Source organism: Hevea brasiliensis, chromosome 16 (assembly GCF_030052815.1).
Source record: "Hevea brasiliensis isolate MT/VB/25A 57/8 chromosome 16, ASM3005281v1, whole genome shotgun sequence".
In the NCBI taxonomy this organism is placed as follows: domain Eukaryota; kingdom Viridiplantae; phylum Streptophyta; class Magnoliopsida; order Malpighiales; family Euphorbiaceae; genus Hevea; species Hevea brasiliensis.
The window spans coordinates 19,202,440-19,219,546 of record NC_079508.1 but is presented as its reverse complement, the minus strand read 5'-3'; the positions used below and the strand labels follow the sequence as shown (position 1 = coordinate 19,219,546).

General features: G+C 33.6%; 1 non-coding gene across 1 annotated transcript; it reads left to right on the top strand.

Moving 5' to 3' along the window:
- Window positions 1-9,407: 9,407 nt before the first annotated feature.
- LOC131175190 (small nucleolar RNA R71) lies at window positions 9,408-9,514 on the top strand. Its single transcript, XR_009145352.1, has one exon. It is a non-coding gene; the product is annotated as a small nucleolar RNA R71 (small nucleolar RNA).
- Window positions 9,515-17,107: the final 7,593 nt, after the last annotated feature.

Genomic DNA, 17,107 nt, shown 5'->3' with positions numbered 1-17,107 from the left:
TATAAATTAATTAATTAATCTCTATTAATTAATTTCTCATCAATTAAATTCATATTTAAACACTTTAAATATAAATTTAATTTATACTACACATCCAATAATCTAGATTTGGTTTCAAGTCATGCTAGGGACTTTGCAATCTAATTGCAAACCAAACCTATTTAATTAATCAATTAAACTCTTTAATTAATTAATTAAATCATATTTAAATAGGTGATAACTTGTGTATGTGTGTGACTTACTAGGCTCATCACTAATTGGCAATGAGACATGATATCAACTCTTAATATCATCAGAACTCTTTCTTACCATAAATGATTTCTCTAAATCATTTTATGAACCTCATAGACCATGGTTAACACCTAGCATAGCATGCCATGGCCACCCAATTAGTAATAAGGTTTACCTTAAATGAACCTATAATCATATGTTACCATGCACTAGAATCTCTCTGTTACAAAATCCCAACTCAAGCTGGAGTCATGGTTTATGTCAAACTCCATTTGCTATGAATATTATGTTCTCTTTTAATTCCAATTCTTGATTAAAAGATTTTTCTCATCAAAAACACTTTTCTGAATAAATCTATCTGTCCTGGCCAGGAACTTGAAACATCAAGAACAATTAAATGAACATAGGATTTTATCTCTATTTACTTAGAGGAACAGATTCCATCTTGATCAACACCTACCTCCATATATAACTAGTAGGAGCCAACAGATGCCCATATACCCATACACGTACAAGTATGAAAGCGAGATCAAACTCAAACTATCTATATACAAGATAACTGTGCTATCTCAGGTCTAAAGATTATATGCACTGATATGATTTATGACAAAACATTGACAAGAGTAAACTCCATGTGCTTGTCATAAGTGTCACTGGTTCGGCCTACTTATCATTTATAGGTGCCTATCAAGTTTGTTATATGGCATGAGACTCACCATTCCATCTTATTTATATCTCATATAAATAACTTGGGAACAAACATGAATACAATCTTTCTATATAAGTCATGTCCTTATTATGAAGTATCCTCGATTGTGAACCTATTTATGATACTTTGTGCTAGAAATATTGTCACTCATATTCTTAACAACTTAAGAATAATATTTCTAACAAAATATCAATGAACCTTTTCTATTACACATAAATATATTATGTAAACGGAAAAGTGGAAATGCCTTTTATTAATAAAAATATATACAAGATACATACTAAATGATATGCTCTAGGGCATACTACTAACACTCACATATATGGCCCAAATCTTTTCTTCTCGTTTCCGATGTGGGATACGAAGTTTCCACCCCAATGCGTAGCTGGTTGAACAAGCACGTCCCAACCCCATCCTTGGGTCGTGACATTTGTGGTTGTGCTTACACGGCCCGTGTACTTTGTATCAACAACGCTTCTCAATCCTTCGACCTTTCTAAGTTTCCTTCCACACTTCTATGTTCTGGGACTTCAGCAAAACCATAAAAAATACAGCAAGAGTTAAATTAATGCAAATGTTGAAAATTTCTCCATTTAACATAACTATTTCAACAACTCTCTAAACATATGCCTAATAGATAATTATACTTTAACCAACTGAATTAGGCATAAAGATACCCTAGAAACATTAAATGTGATGGAAGTAAAATTAATAAATTATGCACTTATCAATATGCAGTGGGTGATAAAGCATTCCTCAAGGTTTCCCCTTAGAAGAAAATTATGAGATTTGGCAGAAAGGGGAAACTGAATCCTCGTTACATTAGACCATATAAGATCTGGAAAGAGTGGGTTCTCTGGCATATCCTTTGGCATTACCTCTAGAGCTGGAAAAGATACATAATGTCTTCCATGTGTCTATGTTGAGGAGATATCGATCAGATCCATCTCATGTACTACTAGTAGAACAGATTGAGGTAAATCCAGACCTCATATATGAGGAAGAACCCATTAAGATTCTGGCATATGAAGTGAAGCAGCTGAGAAATAAGTAGATACCACTAGTAAAAGTGTTGTGGAACCATCATTTAGGCCAGGAAGCTACTTGGGAGCGTGTAGAGGACATGAGGAGACAGCACCCACAGCAATTCAGAGACTGATACCAGGTAAAATTTTAAGACAAAATTTATTTTAAGGGGGGAAGAATTGTAACATCCCTATATGCATAGCCTAGTATATTTCACTGTTCCGGTGACCAGTGTTGGTCCGAACAATTAAGAGAATTAAAACTAAGTTTAAGTCACTTAGAAAATCCCTGAACAAGAATACATAGTAATTACCAGAAGGTTAAGTAAAAATAAGAAAAACAAAGCATAAAAGGTTAAATGAGCCAGGGGTCACAGTGATTGGTGACCTTACCGAGAAGTGACTGCGAGGTCAGTTCTAACCCTAATTTTGAATGGGAAATTGTGACCCCACGGTCCTAAGGACTATTGCGAACCTAGTGGAAAAGAGAAAATCATAGAAAAGAGTTGATAAGTAGATCAAATAATTAGGCCAAGGATCCGGAAGAATTACTGAATTAATTGCAAACTGAATCAGACCAGTGGTCAATTCACCCCTAAAGGTGACTCCTAACCTAACTGTCCAATAAAATCGGAGAAATAAAAATTTCAGAATATCGAATTAAATTAAAGAATTATGAAAAAATAAAAGAAAAAGAAAAGAGAAAAGAAAATGTATTATTACCTCATCCTTATGACATCATGCATGATGCAATAAAAGAATTTTTTTATTTAATTTATTTTGACCAAGTCAAAAATGAGGATAAAACCAAAAAAATGAAAAAAGAAAATTATTCTTCTTCTTTCCCTCATGGCCGGCCATCTCTCTCCTCATCCTCTCCCTTTCTAAACCTCTATTAGAGCTTGATTTCAAGCTTTTCAAACTCCCAAATTAGACATAAAATCTCCCAAATTTCTAAAGAAAACTTGTTATTACCACTAGACAAGAAGATTGAAGGAGAAAAGAAGGAAAAAAGATAGAGAATTGAAGGATTTGAAATTCAAAGAAAGGTTAGTAAGCTAAACTTGAAATTTCTAGTTTAATTATTGTGTTTATAGTTGAATAAACTTAGAAATTATGAAAAATGAAAACAAAACAAATTTGTGGGACTAATTGTGAATTTCGGCCAGCCTATATGGGAGTTGAAATTGGTTGAGTTTAATGAAATTAAAGTGATATAGAAGTGTAATTAAATGTGTAGAACATAGTGAGATACTTTATTTGCAATAAGTGAATGAATTATAAAATTAGGGTTCTTGAGTTCTTGAAATTGGGGAGAAAAATTAAAGGAAATGGTTAATTGATGTAATTGACCCTAATTGAGCTTAGAAATGGTCAATTGTGACCAATTGAGATGTGTTGGAATGAGTAGAAATGCAATTCAATTCGGATTAGAGAGTGTTCACCTTTGGGCATTATGACCTAGGTCCTTTTTAGGGACCAAAACATAAATTTTTCCAACCCAATTGGTGTAAAGCCAATTGGATATGTAATTAGACACATAATGACACAATTTTCATGTGGAAACCATGCCCAGAAAGTGACTATAAGAAAGTGAACAATTAGGTTAAATCCGGGTAATGTGCACTGCCACCGTACCAAAATGACCAAATAAACAGTGTTTGTTCATTTAGCCATAACTTGGTGAAGGAAGGTCCAAATGACCTGACTTTTATGCAATTGGAAAGCTATGACAATGCACTACAACTTTTATGAAGAAAAAAAACCCAAATTCTGCCTAGAACCAAGTGAAATTGCCACCTAAAGTTGGTACTGCAAAACTGCCAAAACTTAAAAGTTACCCAGAATTCTGGGTTAGGACCAATCTGGGCAGTCAAATTAAAATCAACATAACTTGAGCTATAAAACTCCAAATGGAGTGATTCAAAAAGGGAATTAAAGTTAAGACAATAGGGAACATTTTCCATGAAGAAAGTTTTGCCAAATTCTAACAGAAAAATGACCAATAGAACAGTGCAACATAAGACACCAAAACTGAAAATTTGCAATTTTGCCTAAAACACTTAGAATTTGAGAAAACAACCAAAACCAACAAATTTAGTAACCAAAATGTGGTATGTGGGTGAAGTTGGAATTTCCATACCTATTAAGCCTTAGAAAGTTAACAAATTGACTTGAATAGTGTCATGAATAGTAACCCCGAACACATAAATTTTAAAGAACATCAAGTTTAGCATATTAAAGCTAGGTATAAGTAGATTTGAATTTATTTTTGGAGTTATGATAAATGGCGATACTGAAACACTATGAAATTGTGTGTTTCATTGGAAAAAAATACCAGAAAAGAACCCGAGACATTTAGTCAAGGCCGAGAGGCGACTCGTATAAGGTTTGTGCACAACTAACTATTTTGTTACTTTTCACTTCTAAATTGATTTGAACAAGTTTATTTTATGATTTATAATTTTTTTGTGTTGAGGATTTTAATTTGTTAAATGAAATTGTATAAATTAAATATAAATTTTTTTTATGAATTTAACAATTTATTGCATGGTTTTGAGGATTGTAAATTTTAAATTTGATGTGTTGCCAACTATGAGTATGAATTTATGATGATTAAATATGTTGATGATTTGTAAACACTTTGTAAATAGAAATTGTTTTGAATATGATTTGAAACCACAGTTGGCATGGCAAAATTTGTTGTGAATTCTCATTAGCTTGTCTAGTGAGATATCTCCTCCACTAGATGGGACGAGTTCCTTCCTCTCTGGCTTGCCAGTTGGGGAAGAGTTTGAATGAGTATTCATATATAGTAGCTAGTATTTGTTCCTCGCTTTTAGACTCAGTTATTGTGAGAGTGTGAAATATCATGGTGTACAACACAGCATCTATTTGAATTTTGGGTCATAGATTCAACTGTGTGGATTGTTGGCAACGCCCTTTAAATTATGCATAATTTGATAAATTGTGATTGAAATAAATAATTTGTTAGTGATTCAAAATATTTTTGTATTGTTTTGGAATTTAAAAGAAATGTAAATAAATAGTTACTGTTTGATCAAAATGTTATTCAAATGAATAATTTGCATGAATGAAAATATTGATTTCTAAATGTTATAAATGTTGAAGAATTTAGAAATTTTAAATTTTTATTTGTTATGAATTGTCAAGCATAACTTGTATTAAGTTTTAAATTATTAATTTGTGTACCACTGAGTTTACCACTCAGCAATAGCTTTGTATGCTGTCGCAGGTGAAAGAAAATATAGAGCAGCTGAGCGAGGTTACTGAAAGACACGGTGAGATTATCCTCGGGTATATCATAGGTATACCCTTATACATTAGCTTTTGATGTAATTCTGTAATTATATGTATGAAATTTCCTTTGAGCAGTTGTACCAACTCTTTTGTAATATATATATTTCGATTGTAATCAAATACAAATTATTGTAATATTATCTTGAGATTTTATATACTTATAAAGTTTTGCACTATTAAATTTTAATGCTCCCATGAATGTGAAAATTAATTTGTTTACCTCAATGAGATGTTTTAATATTTGATTTAATTTACACTGTGTATTGAGTGATTTATGCGGATTTGTGAAATGAGATTGAATAATGGAGTTGGGATTGAGAAATATATTGGGAGTGTCTTTATTTTCTGGTTTTGAAGAACTGTTTTCTCAAAATATAGACGGCACTCTTTCAAAACTTTTTAAAAATTATGGAGATTTTAAATATCTAAAAATTTAATTTATGTTTGGACTTTAAATAAAGGTTTTTAATATCTGAAAAAAAAAAATTTACCCACCAATTTAAAAATGAACAAAAATTGTTTTAAAATCCCATGTACTATATTTAATGGGTTACCGATAGGCGAAGTACGGTAATTCATTAGGTATACTACGGGAGCATATTACATCTTACGAGGAGTAGGGTGTGACATCTTGCATTGGCACAGAAGGTTGCACGAGTCTCCAAGATTTACACGGGTCAAGTTAAACGACCCCTGCACTTTGTTTCTTCCTTAGTTCTCTAGATTTCTTCTAGCAGAATGTTACACGGGTTTGTGGTTGTGCTTACATGGCCCGTGTACTTTGTATCAACAACGCTTATCAATCCTTCGACCTTTCCAAGTTTCCTTCCGCACTTCTATGTTCTAAGACTTCACCAAAACCCTTAAAAATACTACAATAGTCAAATGAATGCAAATGCTGAAAATTTCCCCATTTAACACAATTATTTCAACAACTCTCTAAACATATGCCTAATAGATAATTATACTTTAATCAACTGAATTAGGCATAAAGATACCCTAGAAACATTAAATGTGATGGAAGTAAAATTAATAATTATGCACTAATCAAATTCTCCAACACTTATTCCATGCTTGTCCTCAGGCATGACTTAAATTCTCAATCAACTCCACTTAGAAGTTTTTTAACCTCACCCTATCACAACATTCTCTAACAAAAAATTAAAAGTTTGAAAGAAGAGGCAAGTAAGGTAATAACCATCACAACAAATTCCATCAATACCATACCAATATATCAATAATTTTCTAACACAAAACAAAAGGCTTGAAATCAATTAAGCTCACACAATTAAAGTTCCAAAAAATTTTAAATCAATACACACCAAAACACAAGGCTAATTTATCAACGCACAATAATTATAGCTCTTTGCAAATCTTAGGGGAAATAGAAATGCCCTTTTTTTTTTTTTAATTGGTACTTCTCTCTTGTCACAGTTATCACTCTTTTTTTTTTTTTCCAACCGTCACCTTCAGAAAAGTACCTTGCTCATATCCTAGCTAGCTTTTGGCTTGAGAATCGACATGGGGTTCGTGAAGACACCTGGTTAGTTTGCTTAACTAAAATAGTAGAGTAATTTTCAAGTTCAATCTTTTATTTCCCTCAATTTATGCATCTACATATTATAAAGTGCCTGATAGATTAAACAAAGTTCTAAAATATGCATGACATAAGTTTAAAGCACACATAACTAATCATTAAATCAAGCCTAAATGATTTATGCAGGAAAAAAAAATTGCTCTATGGTATGGAGAAGAAGGAAAATCCATCATTAAAGTTACTATTACCTTGCCTAAAATTTCAAAAATTCAACCTAAATAGAGAAAGTCATTTCAAGGACAAAGCATTTCTCTCCGATTGTTAATATAGAATCATGAATAAAGCTTATAAGAACATATTATTTATTTATATATATATTTTTTTTTTCTTTCAAAAATGCAGCAACAAATTTCTCCTCCTCCACACTTAAAACTTACATTATCCCCAATGTAAAGCCCAAATGCATAAGAAATGGAAAAAAAGAATGCTATAAAATAAAATAAGATAAGATAAAAAAAACAAATCTGATTGTGGCTAACAAGCCACCCACAGGTTGCCTCCCAAGAAGCGCTTTTGTTTATCGTCGTTAGCTCGATATGGCAAAGCTCCTTAATCCACATAAATTGGGTTACTCAATTTGAGCTCCTCCACCGTATGCTCCTGAAACCCCTCATAAAATGGCTTGAGTTCATGACCATTGACCTTGAACACCTTGTTAGTTCCTAAACTTTGAATTTCAACTGCACCATAAGGAAACACATTAGTAACAATAAAGGGTCCAATCCAACGAGAACGCAACTTACCAGGCATCAGCTTCAATATGGAATTATACAATAAAACTTTTTGCCCAATCACAAACTGCTTCCTTAGTTTGTCATGGAATGCCTTTGTATTTTCTTTACAGATCCTAGAATTTTCATAAGCCTTAAGGCGAATTTCCTTTAATTCATGCAAATGTGATTTTCTTTCTAACTCATCCCCCATGCTTAACTCAAAATTATCCTGCACAAATGTATCAACAACATCAATAGAAAAGACATAATGATTATCAGCAGGATACTTCATGGCATCAAAGCTATTAAATTTGATAGTCTCTCCATCAAACTCCATAGTTAAGGTACCCTCATCCACATCAATTTTTGTCTTGGCAGTTTTTAGGAAAGGTCTTCCAAATAAAATCAAAGCTGACTTTGATGTGGGAACACTATCCTTCATATCCAGAATGTAAAAATCTGCAAGAAAAATCAATTCTCCAACCTGCACCAGCAAATCCTCAACTACTCCCAATGGGTAAGCATTAGAATGATCAGCTAACTGAATAATGATACCAGTTTCTTTCAAAGGACACAAATTCAAAGTTTGAAAAATTGAATTTGACATAACATTAATAGATGCTCCTAAATCTGCCATTGCACATTCAAAACTAGAATCACCTATTTTGCAGGGAATAGAAAATGAACCTGGATCCTTACACTTAGGGGGTAATTTTCGCTGAATTAATGCAGACACATTTTCCCCCACGCTGATCTTCTCATTAGTACTCAACTTGCACCTTGTAATGCATAATTCTTTAAGGAATTTGGCATACCTGGGAACTTGTTTGATCGCATCAAGTAAAGGTATATTCACCTCTACCTTTTTGAAAGTCTCCAAAATTTCTTTCTCTTGTTCTTCTTTCTTTGTCTTAGCCAACCTGCATGGGAATGGAGGAAGAATAGAATTATCAACCTTATTCAGTTTAGGTTCAGTATTTATCTCAACTTCAGGAACTTCAGACTCTTTTGCTCCATGCTTATTCTTTTCTATTAGCTCATGTGTAGTTTGCTTATCAACTTCTTTCCCACTCCGCAACAGTATCGCACTCGCATTTTCTCTAGGATTCATGAAGTCGTTTGTGATTGAAGCTTTCCAGAATCTTGAGTTTCAAGCTTGCTCACAGATGAAGCTAACTGACCAATCTACCTCTCTATATTTTGAATGCTATTTCTGGTCTCCTGTTGAAACTATTGTGCATTGTTAGCCAAAGCCTTAACAATTTCATCAAGTGACATACCTTGATTTGAGGGAGGCGGAGGTGGTAGATTCAATTGTCTCTACTGCTGGTATTGGTTTTGCACTGGTTGATTACCATAACTCAGTGGGATGATCTCGCCATCCTGGATTATAAGTATTAGAAAAGGGATCATATCTGTTTTGTGGCTATCCATAATTTCCTACTGCATTAACATGTTGCATTGATTCATCCTCTTATAATGCAGGACACATGTTAGTAGCATGACTCGAACCCGAACAAATCCCACATACCTTAACAGTTTGCATTTTCCCTACGGCCAATTGCCTCACCAAAGAAGTTAAATCATAAATTTGTTTCTCAAAGTTAGATGTACTTACCTCATTAACCTTCATAGGTGTGTGATCCATTCTCATTCCAAACTGCTGAGAATTTACTACCATGTTAGCAATCAGCCTCCTTGCTTCTTCTGGGGTCTTGTTAACCAAAGCTCCTCCACTAGCAGCATCTATCATATTGCAGTCCATTGGTAGAAGTCTCTCATAGAAATACTGAATCAAAAGTTGCTTACTTATTTGATGATGGGGACAGCTTGCACACAGTTTCTTAAATCGTTTCTAATACTCATACAAGCTCTCTCCATTGTACTGTCAGATGGTACAAATTTCTTTTCTTATGTTGGCAGCATGGGAAGCAGGAAAATACTTCTCTAAAAATATCTGCTTCATCCCATTCCATGAGTTGACAGATCCAAAAGAAAGGTAATACAACCAATCCTTAGTTGTGCCTTCTAGTGAGAAGGGAAAAGCTCGAAGCTTGATTTGAACCTCTGAAACTCCTTGAGGTTTCATGCTGGAACACACAATATGAAATTCTTTTAAATGCTTGTTTGGATCCTCACCTGCAAGACCATAAAACTTAGGCAACAAATGGATTAGTCCAGATTTTAACTCAAAAGCAACATTTAAATTAGGGTATTGAATATACAAAAGCAGCCAACTCTTTCAAAGTCCTAGCAGCCATGGTTTCGTTTTCGAAATTTGAATCCAAATCCGAATCTGAACTTAACTCCTTTGGAGATTGGACTCCTTCAGATGTACTCGAAATCTGCTTAGCCTGCTTAGCCAATTTTCTCAACCGTTTAGCTATTTTTTCTGCTTCTGGATCAAAGTTCAACTCACCAAATTGAGAAGTTCTTGTCATAAACAAAAAGAAATCAAAGTAAAAATAGAAAAATGCCTCAAAACCTTAGAAAACAATCAAATTTGGCCTCAAGAGGGTGGGGTCATGGATTCATTAGTCTTAATCAGAGCGTCATTTCCTTCAAAATAGGTATGGGTTGCCCCCCAAATTCAACCAAAAATCTATCGATAAATAGTAACACCGTAATTTTTTTCAAAAACCAAAAAATAGCAACACTTCACAACACAAAATTAATAACAGAATACCCTAACAAAAAAAAAAACACAAAATCCAATAAATTTCAGTCCCCAGCAATGGTGCCAAAATTCTTGATGGTTATCGATTCCACCAGAAATTAAATTAACTGAAATTACCCGTAATGAAATATTTTCTGCAATAAGTGGTAAGTCCAGGTCGAACCCTAGAGACTGAATTACTAAATTTCGTGCACTTGTGTAATGAAAAAAGAAACAAAGGTTGGGGGGGGGGGGGAGGGGGGAAGGGTTAATTCACAATCCAAAGAAGAAATCAGAAATTAAGAACTAAAATTAAATATGAAACTCTCAAATTAAACAGACTTCAATCCAAGGTAATTCACATTCCAATGCATTTATTTGATCATAGACAAAAGAAATAAAATTTTCTCTTATTGAATACTTAACATAGATTTACCAAACAGTGAGGTAAACCCTTGACTTTCCATACTCATTAATTCGAACCTAGCACTCTTGTTGACTCTAATTATTAACTGAATTGGTATTAAGCAATCCTCATCAAATTAATAACTGATTTAAGAAAAGGAAGTAGTTAAGCTGAACAACAATTTATGAAGCATAAATCATTTAATTCACTCTATTATTTTCTTAGGTTATTATCGAATACTGGGATCATAATCAATAAAACCTAATTGCTACTCATGTTCAATCTTATACAATAATTACGGATTATGAAGATCAACTAGCAATTGATCACATCAAACAATTAACTAATAGGCCTTTTTAGCAAATCATTCAATAAATCAAAGACAATGAAATCAGAAAACAATAGATATTCAAAAACACATAAATTAAATTAAGAGCCTAGTCTCACAAATCACGCAAAAGAACTTGAATCCCTTGAACTGAATTAAAATTTTAGCCACTCTTGTTCATGGCTTATAGAAAAATAATGAAAAATAAAGAAGAAATCTAAAAAAAAGAATGGAGAATGTAGGTGTTTTTGAGGTCGAGAGGCTACTCAATGGTTCCCCTGTGTCGGCTGCCTCCTCTTCTATTTATAATAAATGGTATAGGGTTAGGTTTTTAGAGTCTTTGTCAAAAACTGCAACTAGAGCAAAATCAGGAAACTGATTGTCGATGGATACATGGCCTGTGTATCACTATACAGCCTAAGGTCTTGTAACTTACTGGAGCTGAGTGGGTATGTCATGCATTAGCACAGAAGTTATATGGGTCTCCAGGATTTACACGGGTCATGTTACACGGCCCGTGTACTTTATTTCTTCCTCGATTCTCTGGATTTCTTCTGGCAGAATATTACACGGGTCTGTGGTTGTGCTTACACGACCCGTGTACTTTGTATCAACAACGCTTCTCAATCCTTCGACCTTTCTAAGTTTCCTTCCACACTTCTATGTTTTGGGACTTCACCAAAATCCAAAAAAATACAGCAAGAGTCAAATTAATGCAAATGTTGAAAATTTCTCCATTTAACATAATTATTTCAACAACTCTCTAAACATATGCCTAATAGATAATTATACTTTAATCAACTGAATTAGGCATAAAGATACCCTAGAAACATTAAATGTGATAGAAGTAAAATTAATAAATTATGCACTTATCAATATGCAGTGGGTGATAAAGTATTCCTCAAGGTTTCCCCTTGGAAGAAAATTATGAGATTTGGCAGAAAGGGAAAACTAAGTCCTCGTTTCATTAGACCATATGAGATCTGGAAAGAGTGGGTCCTCTGGAATATCCTTTGGCATTACCTCCAGAGCTGGAAAAGATACATTATGTCTTCCATGTGTCTATGTTGAGGAGATATCGATCAGATCCATCTCATGTACTACTAGTAGAAGAGATTGAGGTAAATCCAGACCTCATATATGAGGAAGAACCCATTGAGATTCTGGCATATGAAGTGAAGTAGCTAAGAAATAAGTAGATACCACTGGTAAAAGTGTTGTGGAACCATCATTTAGGCCAGGAAGCTACTTGAAAGCATGTAGAGGACATGAGGAGACAACACCCATAGCTATTCAGAGACTGATACCAGGTAAAATTTTAAGACAAAATTTATTTTAAGGGGGGGAGAATTGTAACATCCCTATATGCATAGCCTAGTATATTTCACTGTTCCGGTGACCGGTGTTGGTCCGGACAATTAAGAGAATTAAAACTAAGTTTAAGTCACTTAGAAAAGCCCTGAACAAGAATAAATAGTAATTACCAGAAGGTTAAGTAAAAATAAGAAAAATAAAGCATAAAAGTTTAAATGAGCCAGGGGTCACAGCGATAAGTGACCTTACCGAGAAGTGACTGCGAGCTCAGTTCGAACCCTAATTTTGAATGGGAAATTCTGACACCACGGTCCTAAGGACTTTTGCAAACCTAGTGGAAAAGAGAAAATCATAGAAAAGAGCTGATAAGTAGGTCAAATAATTAAGTCAGAGATTCGGAAGAATTACTGAATTAATTGCAAATCGGATCAGACCAGTGGTCAATTCACCCCTAAAGGTGACTCCTGACCTAACTATCCAATAAAATTAGAGAAATAAAAATTTCAGAATATAGAATTAAATTAAAGAATTATGAAAAAAATAAAGGAAAAAGAAAAGAGAAAAGAAAATGAATTATTACCTCATCCTTATGACATCATGCATGATGTAATAAAAGAATTTTTTTATTTAATTTATTTTGACCAAGTCAAAAATGAGGATAAAACCAAAAAAATGAAAAAAGAAAATTATTCTTCTTCTTTCCCTCATGGCCGGCCATCTCTCTCCTCACCCTCTCCCTCTCTAAACCTCTATTAGAGCTTGATTTCAAGCTTTTGAAACTCCCAAATTAGACATAAAATCCCCCAAATTTCTAAAGAAAACTTGCTATTACCACTAGACAAGAAGATTGAAGGAGAAAAGAAAGAAAAAAGATAGAGAATTGAAGGATTTGAAATTCAAAGAAAGGTTAGTAAGCTAAACTTAAAATTTCTAGTTTAATTATTGTGTTTATAGTTGAATAAACTTAGAAATTATCAAAAATGAAAACAAAACAAATTTGTCGGACTAATTGTGAATTTCGGCCAGCCTATATGGGAGTTGAAATTGGTTGCGTTTGATGAAATTAAAGTGATATAGAAGTGTAATTAAGTGTGTAGAACATAGTGAGATACTTTATTTGCAATAAGTGAATGAATTACAAAATTAGGGTTCTTGAGTTCTTGAAATTGGGGAGAAAAATTAAAGGAAATGATTAATTGATGTAATTGACCCTAATTGAGCTTAGAAATGGTCAATTGTGACCAATTGAGATGTGTTGGAATGAGTAGAAATCCAATTCAATTCGGATTAGAGAGTGTTCACCTTTGGGCAATATGACCTAGGTCCCTTTTAGGGACCAAAACATAAATTCTGCCAACCCAATTGGTGTAAGGCCAATTGGATATATAATTAGACACATAATGACACAATTTTCATGTGGAAACCATGCCCAGAAAGTGACTTTAAGAAAGTGAACAATTAGGTTAAATCTGGGTAATGTGCACTGCCACCGTACCAAAATGACCAAATAAACAGTGTTTATTCATTTAGCCATAACTTGGTGTAGGAAGGTCCAAATGACCTGACTTTTATACAATTGGAAAGCTATGACAATGCACTACAACTTTTATGAAGAAAAAAAAACCCAAATTCTGCCTAGAACCAACTGAAATTGCCGCCTAAAGTTGGTACCGCAAAACTGCCAAAACTTAAAAGTTACCCAGAATTCTGGGTTAGGACCAATCTGGGCAGTCAACTTAAAATCAACATAACTTGAGCTACAAAACTCCAAATGTAGTATTCAAAAAGGGAATTAATGTTAAGATAATAAGGAATAACTTTGATGAAGGATACTCAGCCAAATTTCTATGGTAACCAGACCAATGGAATTGTGTAATACAGGGGATCAAAACTGAAAAATTAAAAATTCTCTTAGGAGACCTAAAATTTTAAATGGCAACCAAAGCCAATAACTTAGGCACTCAAAATATGGTATGTGGGTGTAATTGAAATTCACCTATCTATTAAGCATGAGAAAGTCTATATTTTAACTGAAATAGTACCATAAATAGTAACCCCGAAATGCATAGTTTAGAGAATACCGTTTTAAACCTATGTAGGGATACAATTAAATAAATATATAATAAATTGTTGGAATTATTATGAGCTATGATACTGAAACATTGTAATTTGCATGTTTTAGTTGAAAAAGACTTGGAAAAGGATAAGGAACTGTAACACCCCTTACCCGTCTACAGTGTAGCCAAGCGAGACATGTCACACTCAGTGCCGGAGCACCCTATCTTATCTTACTTTATTTCTTTAATCATTTTTAAGTTATTATCTTTTAATATCAATTATTTTTCGACGGAGAAACTAACGGAGTTTCCCCTATTTTATTATCGTTTGACGTATTTCACTATTTAACTGTTTGAAATTTCAACAATATTTTTCAACGTAAAAATCTCATCATTTCATGCATCATCTATACATTTCAATTCTGTATTCAAATCTATACAATTTCATTCATATCCATTTCTATACATTCCCATTCATGCTCAACTCATATGTGAAAATTTTCTATCTCCATTAATTTACAACACGTAAATATTAATTACAATTTTCTAGTTTACAATTCTTAGTTTACATTTCAACATAAGAAATATTTATACTATACAAAATACATAAAATGACTAATGTGAGCCCTATCTACATGCATTGCTGAGGAGGTGACTACCTTGAGCACTTCTGACACTTTTGCAGATCTGGACTTCAAAATCCCAGTCTAATATCCACTGGGTTTTGCCTTTAGTATCTGCGCGAAGGAAACAAATCCATCGCGCTAAGCATTTCTACTTAGTGGTGCAATAATATAACAAGAAAATAATATATACAAAATACAAATGGAAATAAAAAACTATTTTGCATAATCAATAATTATTTTCATTTCATATGGAATTCCTAATATTAATTATCTTTTGTCATATTATATTGTTCTTTGGAATCGCTTGTTTCCTAAATTTACTGTAGTGATATACAAAATACTAAATATATTAGTATATTACATTTCTATTCATGTTATTTCAGAAGATGCAGTTGTAATTATTTATTTAAATGATATTTATTTTGCTAATCTTTTTATCCTTTCACTCAACGTTTCCTAGGCGTTTGGATCATTTCATAGTAAATAAAATTTTAAAACTAATTCTAGTTTCTTTCTTATTCATTCATTTAATTCACATTATTCTTAACAAATTTCACAGCCCAAGTAACCTATGACAGGCTGACTAAACTGGATAACGGGTCATTAGCTCTGGACACCGCGGTGCCTCAGGCCGTCATACCATGGGACGCGGAACGTCAACCACGTATGCAGTCAGAATGGCTAAAAAGCCATGATAACACATAATCGGGCATAAAAGCCATAAGTACGGCATAAAGCCATGAATGCGGGCATAAAGCCATGAATACAAGCATAAAAGCCTTTCGCAGTACTGCTAAAACAATACCCTAGTGGCATCCCAATCTATCCAATCTGACACACGTGTCTAGGCAATACATAGGCACATTGTAACACCCCTAAGTTCGGTAGTGCGTTCTACTGCTCCGGTGACCAGTGTTGTCCGGACAGCTAGGATGCCTAGAACCGTACTTCAATATGAGTGAGGAGACATAAAATAATGAAATACAAGAAAAGAAAAACAAAGGAAAAATCATAGTAAAGAAATGTGATCAAGTTAAGCAGTAGGAAACCTAGCGATGGGTGGCCTTAGGGAAGTCACGGCGTGGACCGTTGACTAGCCCTGGACTGCGGGGAACCCTGGAAAATATTTTTAGGACTTAAATAGAACCTTATTGAAGTATAAATCTCATTAGAAAGATTAAAGAAAAATTAAATAATTAGTACAAAGAAAAGTGAGAAATCGAAAAAACAGACAAAATACGGTTTTACCGAAAAATCGGGAACGTAACCCGAACAGGGGCATTATGGTCATTTGACATCCCGAAGTGTCTTTTGACCTAAATTTCCTTTAAAAATAAATAATATTACACTTAGAAAATGAAATGAAAAATTAAATTGGTGGTACCTAAAGTAAATAGTGAGAATTAAGGGTTTAATGTGGGATTAAGTGAAAGTAACTTATAATATGAATTAATTAGAGTAAGTGGACCACTAAGGGAATAAAATAAACACATTATGGGGCTGATGTAAGTCCACTATGTCCAGCAGCCACTTCATCTTCTTCATTTACCATCCAAGCCGTGAATGAAGGGAGAGAAAACTCCATGGACATTTTCATGCAAGCTTGATCCCTCCTTCCATTTCAACTCCATTCACTTAGTGTTCTTCACTAAAATTTGTCTACACATCACAAGGAAGATATTGATACCAATTTTGGGAAGTTTGGTGAAGGTTTAGCAATTTACAATTAAAGGTAAGTTTGCATTTTTGAGAAGTTCTTTGTTAAAGTTTATGTTTATGTTATGGGTGTTAGTTTGGTGGAGGAAAATTTTGAGTTTGAAGGGTTATTATTGTTTCCATTTTGGACAGCCATGGGTCACGTTTTTGATGAGGTATTTGGGTATATAATTGATGAGAAATAATGTTAATCATGGTGATTTAGTAACCTAGTGATTTAATGCAAGTATATATGGTGAATGATGCACTTTGATGGGAATTGGCATATGGTACGGCAATGTGATGTTGATGAATGAATTGTGGCAGCTTGTGGACACTTGAATAATGGTGTATATTGAAGGGAGTGTGGGCAGCATATTGACCTAGAAGGATTGATGATATGTATGTCAATTTACATTGTAAAGTGTA